Source organism: Orcinus orca, chromosome 10 (assembly GCF_937001465.1).
Source record: "Orcinus orca chromosome 10, mOrcOrc1.1, whole genome shotgun sequence".
NCBI classification, from domain to species: domain Eukaryota; kingdom Metazoa; phylum Chordata; class Mammalia; order Artiodactyla; family Delphinidae; genus Orcinus; species Orcinus orca.
In genome coordinates, this window is record NC_064568.1 from 19,730,139 (window position 1) to 19,742,884 (window position 12,746).

At 38.8% G+C, this 12,746-nt stretch overlaps 1 pseudogene; it reads right to left on the reverse strand.

Annotated features, from left to right (window-relative positions):
* Window positions 1-11,613: 11,613 nt before the first annotated feature.
* On the reverse strand, window positions 11,614-11,736 carry LOC117200721 (uncharacterized; annotated as a pseudogene).
* Window positions 11,737-12,746: the final 1,010 nt, after the last annotated feature.

Genomic DNA, 12,746 nt, shown 5'->3' on the forward strand with positions numbered 1-12,746 from the left:
GCCTTAATGATTAGCTTGTTTCAGACTTTGCTGCATCTACATATGTATGATGTGTATAGAATACATTACATATATATTTCCTACATAAGGCCACACCAAAAAGTCTACAGCAAGAAACAGGTATTTATAGTACATGTCGCACTTGAAAGAATGTATAGTCTCAACTTCAAACGCACTTAGGAAAGGAGTACAGAACCCCTAGGCTCTGCACTCAGAGAATTAAACTAGAACAAGATTTGAAATGGTTGCTATACCACAGACCTGGAGGATAAGTCTACTATATCACCCTTCTATCCTCTTTCAGACGCTCATCAACATCTGTTTCATCTGATCTAAGTGAAAGTAGGTCCCTGCTACTCAGTGACGATAGTACAAGAAAAGCAAAGCAAAACTAAACTAAACATAAAAACAAAATAAAACCAATCCTGCTAAACTTCCCATCACATACACTTTGGAATTCTGCCTAATTATGTGCCGAAGTGATCGAAAGCATGGGGTCCGGAGCCAGACTGTGAATTCACATTCTGACTCTACCAATTTCTACCTATGAGACTTTGAACACGGGAATTTACATGTCTGTAACTTTCCTCATCATCTGGAAAGTAATAATAGGCTCAATGACATGAAATGGCTTGACATTCATCTGTATTTAGAAAATGAGTACTTTTGTATGCTTTAGACCCATATCACTACTGTATTAATTTCCCAGGGCTGCTGTAACAAAGTACCAAAAACTCGGTAGCTTAAAATAGCGGGAATTTATTCTCTCACAGTTCTGGAAATTTGAAGTCCAAAATCAAGCTGTCTGCAGAGCCATGAGCCCTCTGAAGGCCCTAGGGAAGAACCCTTCCTTGCCTCTTCCTGGCTTCTGGTGGTTGCTGGCAACGCTTGGCACTCCTTGGCTTGTAGCTGCCATTTCAATCTCTGCCTCTATCTCCACATGGTTGTGTGTGTATCTGTGTCTGAGTCTCTGTGTTTCTCCTTATAAGGCAGCCACCCTAATCCAGTATGACCTCATCTTGATTACATCTGCAAAGACCCTATTTCCAAATAGGGTCACATTCACAACTACTGGGGTTTAGGACTTAAACATATCTTTTGGGGGGATATAACTGAACCCACCACACTATCATAGGGTTATTATGAGGATTAAATAAACTAATCTATGTAAAGTGTTTTGAGTAGTGCCTGGCACATAGTAAGTACTCAGTAAAGCCCAACTATTGTTGTTTTAATGATTTCATCCTATCATTTGATAAAGCTCTGCCTCTCTTAGATCCTGGATACCTCCCCAGCTATCCTAAGATCAAACGAGCTGCTTTTCTTTCCTATCTTCTCAAGGTAATTCCTTAAGTACCCATACTGACCCAACTGTATAATCTCTCATTGTAAAGATTTTAAAACGATTTAGCCACAGAATTCTTTCTTCAAAGGAAACGTTATTGGAAGACCAATTCTCAAACCAGATGAAAGGGGAATCGCTCTTTGAGAAGAAGGCGGGAACTCACAAATTGATATTTTAACTCCCTCATCCCTGTTGCTCTACACCCCTCCCCCAGTGGCCCCTGAGATGCTTCTTTGGAATATACAAGGGTCAGAAAACTACTCCTCAGTCATAAACAAGTTCATCCCAAGCACGTGGGAAGAGGTGGTCTTTGGACACTTCCCCCATTCCGTTTCGGCATCCCTCCTCTCCATCCACCCCCCTACTCTCCCCCAGCTACTATGCCCCAACCTGGCCAAGGAAGCAAAGGTTGTCACTGTGGGCGGAATCTAGGATATTGATTGTGCCATATTCGTTAGTGTTACTCATACTACTGGTTCTCTAACAAGACCATGTTTATCGCACAAGCCTGTGCTTTTATGCACTGGACTTCTCTTGGGATTTCCCTAGCAATGATCATACACAAGAGAAAGATTTCCAAGATCTAGAAACAGCTGTGCAGAGAGGGGTAGCCTTGCTCATACCTCGGGGCCAGGTTATATGCTTTTGTGCCCCTTTATCAAAAGTCTGCACGTAGGGCACTGTCTTAGTCCGTTCGGGCTGCTATAACGTAATACCACAGGCTGGGAGCTTGTAAACAACAGAAATTTATTTCTCATAGTTCTAGAGGCTGAGAAGTCTAAGATCAAGGTGCCAACGTGGTCATGTTCTGGTGAAAGCCCTCCTCTTGGTTCCTACCTGGCACCTTCTTGCTGTGTCCTCACATGGTGGAAGAGGGGAAAGAGCTCTGTGGGATCTCTTTTATATGAACACTAATCCCATTCATGAGGGCTCCACCCTCGTGACCTAAGCATCTCCCAAAGGCCCCAGCTCCTAATACCATCTCAATGGGCATTAGGATTTCAACATATGGAATCTGTGGAGACAAACGTTCAAGCCATGGCAGGCACTTAGGAAGAAGCCCAGCTAACATAATGATGGCAAAGTCTTTCTCATTTGGGTATTGTTCCTTGTATATACATCTCCTGTGGGATTCTCTGGGGAGGAGGGATAATTACCAGGGCTGAGTTGGAACAGTCCTGTGAGGACAAGCCAAATGTTGTCAACTCTCTTTAAAGAATCCTTCCACCCTTCTCTTCTAAATGAAATCTGGGTTTCCCCAAGGGGATACGACTTTTACCGTAGGATTCTCTTGGGTAGGAAGCTCGTTTTCCAGGATCCTGAGGACCTCGTATCCACGGCAGGTTTAAGATGCCATTAGGACTCACTGTTTATTACACATTCTTACCTGTCAACTCATTCAGAAAGACCCACCATGTTCTAAGGACTTTCCTCCCTCTCTGTTTTGTTCTCATCTTTCTTCTCATACTCATCCTCATTCTTACCCCCAAATTCCTGTTCACTGCTAAGTTAGACAAGTTGAGTTATAGCTTTGTCTCCCTCTTCCTTTTGCTGGCCATATGCTCAGGGATATCTTCTCCAAACACAAGTGGTCACAAGCTAAACACTGATGTGTATTAATCAGGGATTTCCAGAGAAACAAAACCAGTAGGATGAGTATATTCATAGAAAGAGATTCATCATAAGGAATTGGCTCAGGTAATTATGGAGGCTGAGAAACCCTCATCTGTGGTTGGCAAGCTGGGGACCCCAGATTCCAATCTGAGTCCAAAGGCCTGAGGACCAGGAGAGCCGATGGAAGTTCCAGTCCAAAAGCCAGCAGCAGGCTCAAGAACCAAGAAGAGCAGATGTTTCGGATGAGTCTGAAAGCAGGAAAAGACTGATGTTCCAGCTCAAGGCAGGTCAGCTCACGGAGGAATTCGTTCTTACTTGTGTGAGGTCAGCCTTTTTTTCTAATTAGGCTTTCAACTGATTTTATGAGGGCCACTCACATGAAGGAGGGCAATCTACTTTACTCAGCCTTTTACTGATTTAAATATTAGTTTCATCCAGAAACACCCTCACAGATATACCCAGAATAATGTTTGACCCAATATCTGGGTACCTGTGGTTCAGTCACGTTGACACATAAAATTAATCACCACTAAGATGGTTCTCTCCTCTGAGAGAACTTCTACAGACAGCTCTTACATTTATTGTTTCTTGTCACTTTCCTTACATTATTTTAACAGTTTTCTACTTTGTTCCCCATTGCCAATTGCTTTTTACCAGTTCTTTCTCCATATAACTGGCAGAGTAAACTTTCTTTAAAAGCTGACCAAATCCCACCTCTTTCCTGTCTACTTCACTCTACTCCTCACAATAAAAAAAATTCAAAATTCTTAGTTTGACATACAGATCCATCCCCAAATTAGCCCACTATGCTTTTTTTTAGCCATACTGTCCATTCATCCTGCCCTCCTGTCGTATTGAATTCATTAAATTTTTCCTTAGAAGTCCTTCTGGTACTTTACTCTCAAAGTCATCTTTCCATTCACCTAGAATAGTCTTATTTCTCTTGCTTACCTGCACATCTGTCCTCAACTACTTGTTCTATTTGCTGTGTTTATAAAACATGTTCTTCATATAATTATAATGAAACTTCCAACTTTTAGTCCGTTTGTATATCTCTCCCTACCACTAGCCCATCATTTCCCAAAATATGTACCTGACAATGGTACCCCCTGAAAAAAAGGATTTCCTATTAAAAAACTGAAAAATGTATATATTATATTCCCTTGTAGGAATTTTGTAATGTATATGCTAGAGATTCTAAGAAATTCGTCAGAAGACTATTTAACTTAGTCTAATTTAATATTTGATTATTTTATCCTAATGTGATTTACTTTACATTTATACTGGCTGGGGGTTTATTGAGCTTCTTGGATCTGTGGGATAAAAATTTTCACTTCATTTGGAAAAAATTCAATATCATTGTTTCAAATGTTTTTCTGCTTTCATCTCTCTTATCCTTTTAGAACTTCAATTATATCACTTGGTATTTTCCCATAGTTCATTGATGCTCTCTATGTGTAGGTAATTTTTTCAACCTCTGCCTGCCCCTGGCTTCAGTCTGAATACTTTTTACTGACCAGTCTTTCCTTCTTTCTTCCTTGGTGTCTAATCTGCTACCAAGCCTCTCCTATGAACTTTAAAAAATAAGAGATATTGTAGATTTTTGGTGCTAGAATTTTCATTTGATTCTCTGGAAGGTTTCCATTTTCTCGCCAGAAATACCCTCATTATATCTACCTTCTCCTATAAATCATTTCATGTTTTTTAAAGTTATTTAAAGCCTTTGCTAGTTTCAATAATTGGGTCATCTATTGACCTGCTTCTATTGACTATGTTTTCCTTTGATTATATATCACATTTTCTTACTTTTCATATCTCATAATTTAAAATTTCTTACTTGACTATATAAAATGTAAGGAGTTTGAAAGACGAAAGGTACTGAGAACAAAATTGCTGCTGTTGTCCTTCTCTCCTTGTAGAGAATCAAAGTGGAATGTTCCACTCTCCTAACCAAGTGTGGGGACTTCAAGAGACTTGCTTGTAGAGATGGTGTGTACCTTCAGGAAGGAAGACTGGGAGTCCACTCTCTGGTTGAACATTTGCTTGTATGTTCCCTTGGCTGATCTGACTTGCTGCCCTTTCGAGTGTCACAAAATGAATAGGAGAGAGACAACAAAGAGAGGACAGCAACGAACCAGCCTATACTGCTATGTGCAATGCGAAAAGAACATGTGAGTTTTGTGTAGGTCAGATGGACCAACCAGGTTTGCACTGTCTTGTCATCTCATGCTCCCAGAGGGTTGCCCGCCAAGAGGCTGGGAGTGGGGACTTAGGGTGGAGACTGAGGTGGGAGGAGACTGAGGCATCAGAAGAGCTTAGGCCACATTGGGGAACTCTCAGTGAGGAGGACTCCTGTAGAGCTTTCTGGAGAACTCATACATGGGTACCACTGATCCTTAAGGGATAGGACAGGAAACCAGTACAGGGCACACTTGAAAGTAAGGATTATTTCATGACTGTAGTACCCCGTCAGGGTTCAGACTGCTTAATCAACTAGTTATATTTAAGGTTCTCTCTCCTATGATGAGCTATAAGCCAGGGCTTGTGCCTGTCTTGCCTGTTGCCTACTGCAATGCCTTGCACACAGTGGGTGCACAGTGTGTTCCAAAAATACCTCTTGAATAAATGAACAAATGTCGCAGAGTGTCCCTACTTCTCCCTATACCCTCTCTTCACTTTATTTTTATCCCTAACACTGATCACATCTGACACATCATACGCTTATCTAAGCACTTGGCAACTCCTTACCTTCCCAGAGAATGCAAACCCTATGAAGACGGGGGAAGAGGGCTCTGTTTTGTTCACTGTGTGTCCCCAGGCCCTAGAAGAGTGCCTAGCACCTAGTATGTGCTCAGTAAACATTTTTTTGAATGAGTGGTTTGCTGTATGCCACATTCAGAACATAGTGGTGGTGGGATAGCTAAAAAGATAGTGTCATGGCAAACATGGGATGTATATTTTGATAGTGCAGATAAAATTGAGGCAGAAGAGAATTTTTATGCTAAAATAGATTTTGAAAACGAATTTTAAAGCTACTCCAAAGGACCTTTCTTTATTAAAAAAAAAAAAAATTCCTTACATTTCAACATGTATCTTTCAAGGGTCACCTTTGCTCAAATCTTTTAAAAATTGTTACAATTTTAATAATACATTCTATGGCAAGGATAAAGAAAGAAACAATTTCTGATTGATAGGATTATAATCTAAGAGGTTAGCTGAAGACTAAATATTTTAAAAACCAGTTGAAAAGACATGTAAATACTGGCTAACATGAGGCATCATATAGTAATTACTGAATATACTTAAGCAGCTATAGTGAATATTAGGTTTGGAAAGAAGACTTTTAAAAAAGGGTTTAAATGCAAAATGACACGATCACATTGAAAGTAGAGAACTGTTTTAATCTAATAATGTACTTGTAATATGTATTTTGCTTAGTATACTTCTTGACTTACAGCCTTTCTCCATCCCGCTAGTAGGAAGGGTACCAAACCATAAGCTAGTAGTTTGTGACTGTCAGAATGATCTAGTTTTAGAGTATTTGTAAACTGAGCTTTGGCTGACCTCTACCAGGGTCACAATCAGTCACATCAAGAACCATGCAGCTAGTCTACAAACGTCTGTCTGCTAGAGAGGAAAAAGGGAGGCTTTTGCCTTATGATCTTGACCTTTAGGTACAATAACAAATACCTCCCGTATAAGCAATCGACAGTGTTGTGAGCCCATGAGCTGGCCCTTTGCTTCTGTTTATCATCATCTGATTAAGCTACAACCGTCCCTGAGGGTCAGAAGGTAGGATCAAGGCAAAAGCACCAGTCTTCACACTATGTTTCTTTTAGTCAAAGATAGTGGGTAAATGGAAGAAACATCTTTGATATTTCACTTGATAGTCCCCAGCTGCTTAGTGATAAACCTTAAAACCTTAAGCCAACACTGGGATTTCAGGAACACCTCTTTTAATAACCACACTTCCCAAAAACACGCACTCTGACGTCAGTAAGGTGTTCTGTTTTACCACGCAGGAAATTAACCAGAAATAGAATCTCCAAGTGGCAACTTCTACAGTAATACATTTTGATGAATATTTTTTCAGAATGTTCTGCTGATGCCTGACATCGTAATGAATCATGCCAGATTACATCAATCATGTCACGTCACTTAAAAAAAACCACAACAACCCAAACCATGATGTGTCTGGTAAAGATGGAGTTGTAATAGGCCATAGTTAGGAGGAATCCATTTTTAGAAAGAAAAAAACACAGTAAATACTCAATATGTAGTGCCCAATTACCAAATTAAGAAAGGCTTTAAAATTCTCTCTGAAAAGCAGACAGAGGACAATTTCATATTTGATTTTTAAAGATGAGATGCATACTAAGGAAAAAAGGATCATCTAAAAACAAATATTTTAAATCATATGTACTACCAATTCACAAATTCAGATTGACTGGAACCATTCTCAAAAGATGGTTCGATTCTCTCCAACATGAACACAATTCTTAGCTTACCAACCAGTTGGAGCCCGTAGAAACATTCCCATGTAGCAGATAGCAGGCACCAAAGGATCATCACTTGGAGGTAGGATACAGGTAGGATGGGGAAGATGAAATTATCCTGAAAGGTTCTATATCACCCATAAAGTTCCCAGGGAAGGTCTCTGTTTAACTCACTTTAAGTGATATTTCTGTAGGATGTCAATTTCTCAGAATCAAGAAGTGTTTCCTTCTAAGTCTTGCCTTCAATTGTTATTTAACTCTCTTTCCTTGAAATAGAGTTTCTGTCCCTTATAGAAACAGAATGGCATCTACTATATTATACATATTTTTTGGAGATGCAAAACTTGCATCTTTTTTCATTAAAACTATTATTTTCAAACTGCTTTATCCTAAGATAAAATTTAATAATAATTTAATCCTAATAAAATTTTAATATAAAACAGAGCAAAGGGCTTCCCTGGTGGCACAGTGGTTGAGAGTCCGCCTGCTGATGCAGGGGACACGGGTTTGTGCCCCGCTCCGGGAAGATCCCACATGCCGCGGAGCTGCTGGGCCCGTGAGCCATGGCCGCTGAGCCTGCACGTCCGGAGCCTGTGCTCCGCAACGGGAGAGGCCACAACAGTGAGAGGCCCACGTACCGCAAAACAAAAAACAAAAAACAAAAAAACAGAGCAAAACTGCTCAGGTTGAAGGGAGTATAGGTGGTCCTCAAATCCTTCTTACAGGAAATAGTCAATTGACCCAGTAAAGTCTACAAAGAATATGTAATATGTAGTAGGACAACTATTGTTTCATCTACCTTTGCATACTCAGAACCAATTCCTAATATTAGTAGTTTTTATTACTCTTTTCTGTCCCCACACCTACATTTTCATATGTGGAGCTTAAAACTGAACTCTTGAAAAAAATCATACTGAAATAATGGTGCAAGAAAATGAATTCCGTGGATGAACGATCTGATTAAGTTTAACATGAGTGGCCTCGTCTTTATATTTGCAAATATATTTCTTAATACCTTTGGGGACAGAAACCTCTCCATTGGTATTTCTTTGTTTCTCAAATTTGTGATTAGGTGAAAGCTTTCGGAAGTTTATGAAACATTTTTTCTATGTTTTTCAAACTCTAAGCTAATACATCAAATTCTAGGATTTTATACATGGTTGCAACCATGCTAATATATGTAGAAAGGAGAATAAAAAAGAGAAAGCAACCTATGGGGTGTTAATCTGACACACACAAAAAGAGGTCTGCACATACAGGGGGAGTACTGTAGAGTGGTGGGGTTCAATGTGAGATCTATAGTCAGTCTGCCTGGAGTTCAAATCGTCACACTAGCGGTAGACCTTTGGTAAACTAGTTTATCTCGCAAAACCTGCTTTTCACATGTAAAATGAGAATATTAATAGCGTCTGCCAGTTGGAGTTATTGTGAGGAGAAAATGACACAGCACACATAAGACATTTAACATGGAAACCTCACTTCAGCAGATACTCACATGCTATCTATGTTGTATATATACTTTGGGAAAACAACTGTCCACTGTAGTTTTTGCATGCCACCTTACATTTTTTAAGGCTGAAGGATATTATGAAATATTTTTTCTAACCTTTCTTAACATGAAAGAAATCGATCTTAGTCATAGAATTTTATGAGAGGATCCAATACTCTACCAACAAGGATTAATATTCTCATCCACAACTTGTAGAAATATAGGCAGACAGGCAATGTAGTTTGATTGCAAGTCATGGTTAGAAAATGCCTGATTCTTCCTATCTCTCCTTTTAACCACTAGAAAATATTTACTCTGCAAAAGACTTCTTCCTCGTTATTGGATCTCTTGCAGCTTTGACCTTTGGGCATTGACCGGTATATATTTGGATCTTCTTCAAATGACTGGAATAAATTCTTGGCTGAAACAGAAAGTTGGAGAAACCAGAAATCCTTCATGGTGAACTGTGACCTTGAGCCCTTGTAAAACTTCTCAAAAAGCATCACAAACAATTTACCACCTGTTCTCACTTGCCTGCTTCATGAAAACTGGTGGTGTGTTGGGCGGTTGCGGGTAGCTGGGGACGGATGATTTACAAAGAGCTGCTTCCCCTACCCAAGTTTTGCAGCATGTGAGAACAAGTCACATGGGAAGGACACAGAATGTTGACTGCTTGGATGACGGTTGGCCATTGCCAGGGAAACTGCTCCCTTGGCAACTGTGGTCAGTACATCTGTCTAGCTGCATTTCTAAGACTTACATAGTCCCTACCATGGAAAATATGTTTTAAAACACAAACACATATGAAAAAAACAAATAAAAAATTACGGAGCTGATAAGGAATTCTTTGCTTTTATGGCAAAGTACTTTGGATGGAGTGATGGTGGTGTTCAGCAGAACACATTTAGGGGTGTTAACTCATAAATGGAAAACAAAATGTCCCCAATCTAAGCTAGCTCATAAAACAAAACAGATCTAAACCAGATAATCATTGGGTTTATTAGTCACAACACACACGGGTTTAAGGCTTCACAGAAGTGTTTGTAGGGAGCTTACTTGAAACACTGAGCACTCCCAAGGACAGTTAAACTAAAGTTTATATAACTCTGTCTTAAAGAGAGATGTGGGCAAGAAAGAGGGAGATAAAGTCAAAGACTCATTTGGGGAGAGGGTAGAATGTTAAGATCTAGCAAAAATTAAGAACATCAATTCTGAATTAAAAATCTAAGATGGTAGAAAATACGGTTCCACTTAAAAACACCTGATTTATTCACAGATCTTCAGGAATACAATAATGCAATATGTGAAGAATGCCCACACAGAGCTGCCACTGGCTTTAGAGGTTAGAGAGAGTGAACTTTTGCACTTAAAAAACTAAAAATAGGGGACTTCCCTGGCAGTCCAGTAGTTAAGACTTTGCCTTCCAATGCGGGGGGTGCAGGTTCCATCCCTGGTTGGGGAGCTAAGACCCCACATGCCTCAGGGCCATAAAACCAAAAAACATAAAACAGAAGCAATATTGTAACAAATTCAATAAAAGACTTAAAAAAAATGGTCCACATTAAAAAAAAAAAAAAAAACCTAAAAATAGAGGTTCCTTACAAAACTAAAAATAGAGCTACCATATGATCCAGCAATCCCACTCCTGGGCATATATCTGAAGAAAACCATAATTCAAAAAGACACACGCACCCCTATGTTCACTGAAGCACTACTTACAATTAGCCAAGACATGGAAGCAACCTAAATGCCCATCAACAGACGAATGGATAAAGACAATGTGTTACATATATGCAACGGAATATCACTCAGCCATAAAAAAGAATGAAATAATGCCATTTGCAGCAACATAGATGGACCTAGAGATTGTCATATTGAGTGAAGTAAGTCAGACAGAGAAAGACAAATGTCATATGATATCATTTATATGGGGAATCTAAAAAAAGGTTACAAATGAACTTACCTGCAAAACAGAAATAGGGTTACAAATGTAGAAAACAAACTTATGGGTACCAGGGGGTAAGGGGTGGGGGATAAATTGGGAGATTGGGCTTGACAATATACACACTACTATATATGAAATAGATAACTAAAAAGGACCTACTGTATAACACAGGGAACTCTACTCAGTACTCTGTAATGGCCTATATGGGAAATAATCTAAAAAAGAGTGAATATATGCATATGTATAACTGATTCACTTTGCTGTACACCTGAAACTAACACAACATTGTAAATCAACTCTACTCCAATAATTTTTTTTAAAAAATACATAAATTTAAGGAAATAAATCCCACCCCCCAAAAGTTTAAGAATAGAAACAATACATTACCTATATGAATTTTGCAGAAAGTTTACTGTTTCTATGAAAATAATCTGTGAATTACAATTAACATCGTGAATAAGAGCTTCACTGAAAACTTAATTTGAAGAGTTTATACCATGAAGGATGGGTATAAATTCCATAGGAGTGTCCATTACAATTAAACATGTATATTAACATAAAAGACTAAAGAAAGGAAGAAGAGACACGTAACGTTCGCTGTAGTTTATATTCTGAAAACATCAGACAATATTAGGGAATTGAGATAAGCTGTTGGGTTATGTTTTCACATGTACAATAAACAATAAATGTATTTAACAAATTCTTTTTTTTTTTTTTTTTAAACAGTCTACAGCACTCAGTATTCCCAAGCAGTCTCCCATTTACGTACTAACCAGGCCGACCTGACCCTGCTTAGCTTCTGAGATCAGATGAGATTGGGTGCATTCAGGGTGGTATGGCCACAGACAGAAACTAACAGATTCTTGATGTCCTTTTCCACACCTTCATGGGAAGCATTTTAACATGCTGTTGACCAAGCAGTGATCTTGACAGGGTGATCATCACCTGTGCTTGCTCATGAACACTCTTTGCATGAGGGAGTGTCAGAAGCTTGGAAGAAAGTTTTGGGGAATAATAGTGGAACATTCTTTTAGGGATGCTAATGTTCATGACGGCACAGAAGATGAAAGTATATGGAAAAACACAAACATCAACAACTGCGTCAAACATGAATTCAGAAGAGTTTGACTATAAATATGCAGAAATTTTAGAAAGACTTTAACCAATTTATTTTACTTATGTTTTACTTTTTCTGTTTGCACAGTGTGAAATATGATAAAAAATGTGTCTAAGTCTAAAACTGTTCTTTTGGTAAGTACAGAATAAAAATTCTAGGTGATAAGAAAGCATTGCGTTATAGTTTAAGCAGCACTGTTTTTTCTTTCTTAGTGGTAAATCAAAAATGGCGCATCTTACAATTGACAGTATCTTAGATTCACTGAAATATGGGACTAAGTTTGGACCACACCCTTCATTGTCTAAGAAGTGAAGCACAAAAAGAGTGAGAGGAACTGAGACGAAAATACTGACCAAGAAGGATACTACCCACCTCTCTTCTCCTCCCCAACAAATGGAAAAAAGCAAAGATAATAAGAGGTTTTCACTGAATAGCTGATCAGTAAAGACAAAAGCACAAAGTTGGTGAGCATTTCTCTATGGCAAAGCATGTCACAATTAAACAAATGATTACATCGATTTCATAGATGAACTTGGTGTTTAATCTTAGTTTGCCTCTGTCACTTAATCTGAAATCCAATTTCATGTCTGCTTTGTACATCAAAGAGCAACACAGGTCCATGCTACGTATTTTCTCAAAGGAAAAATTTAAATTAAAAGAGAAAAACTTGCCCAAATAGTAAGGTTGATGTAGATGCATTCGGTAGAGTATCACTAAATTTGGCAGTTCTATAGAGCAAG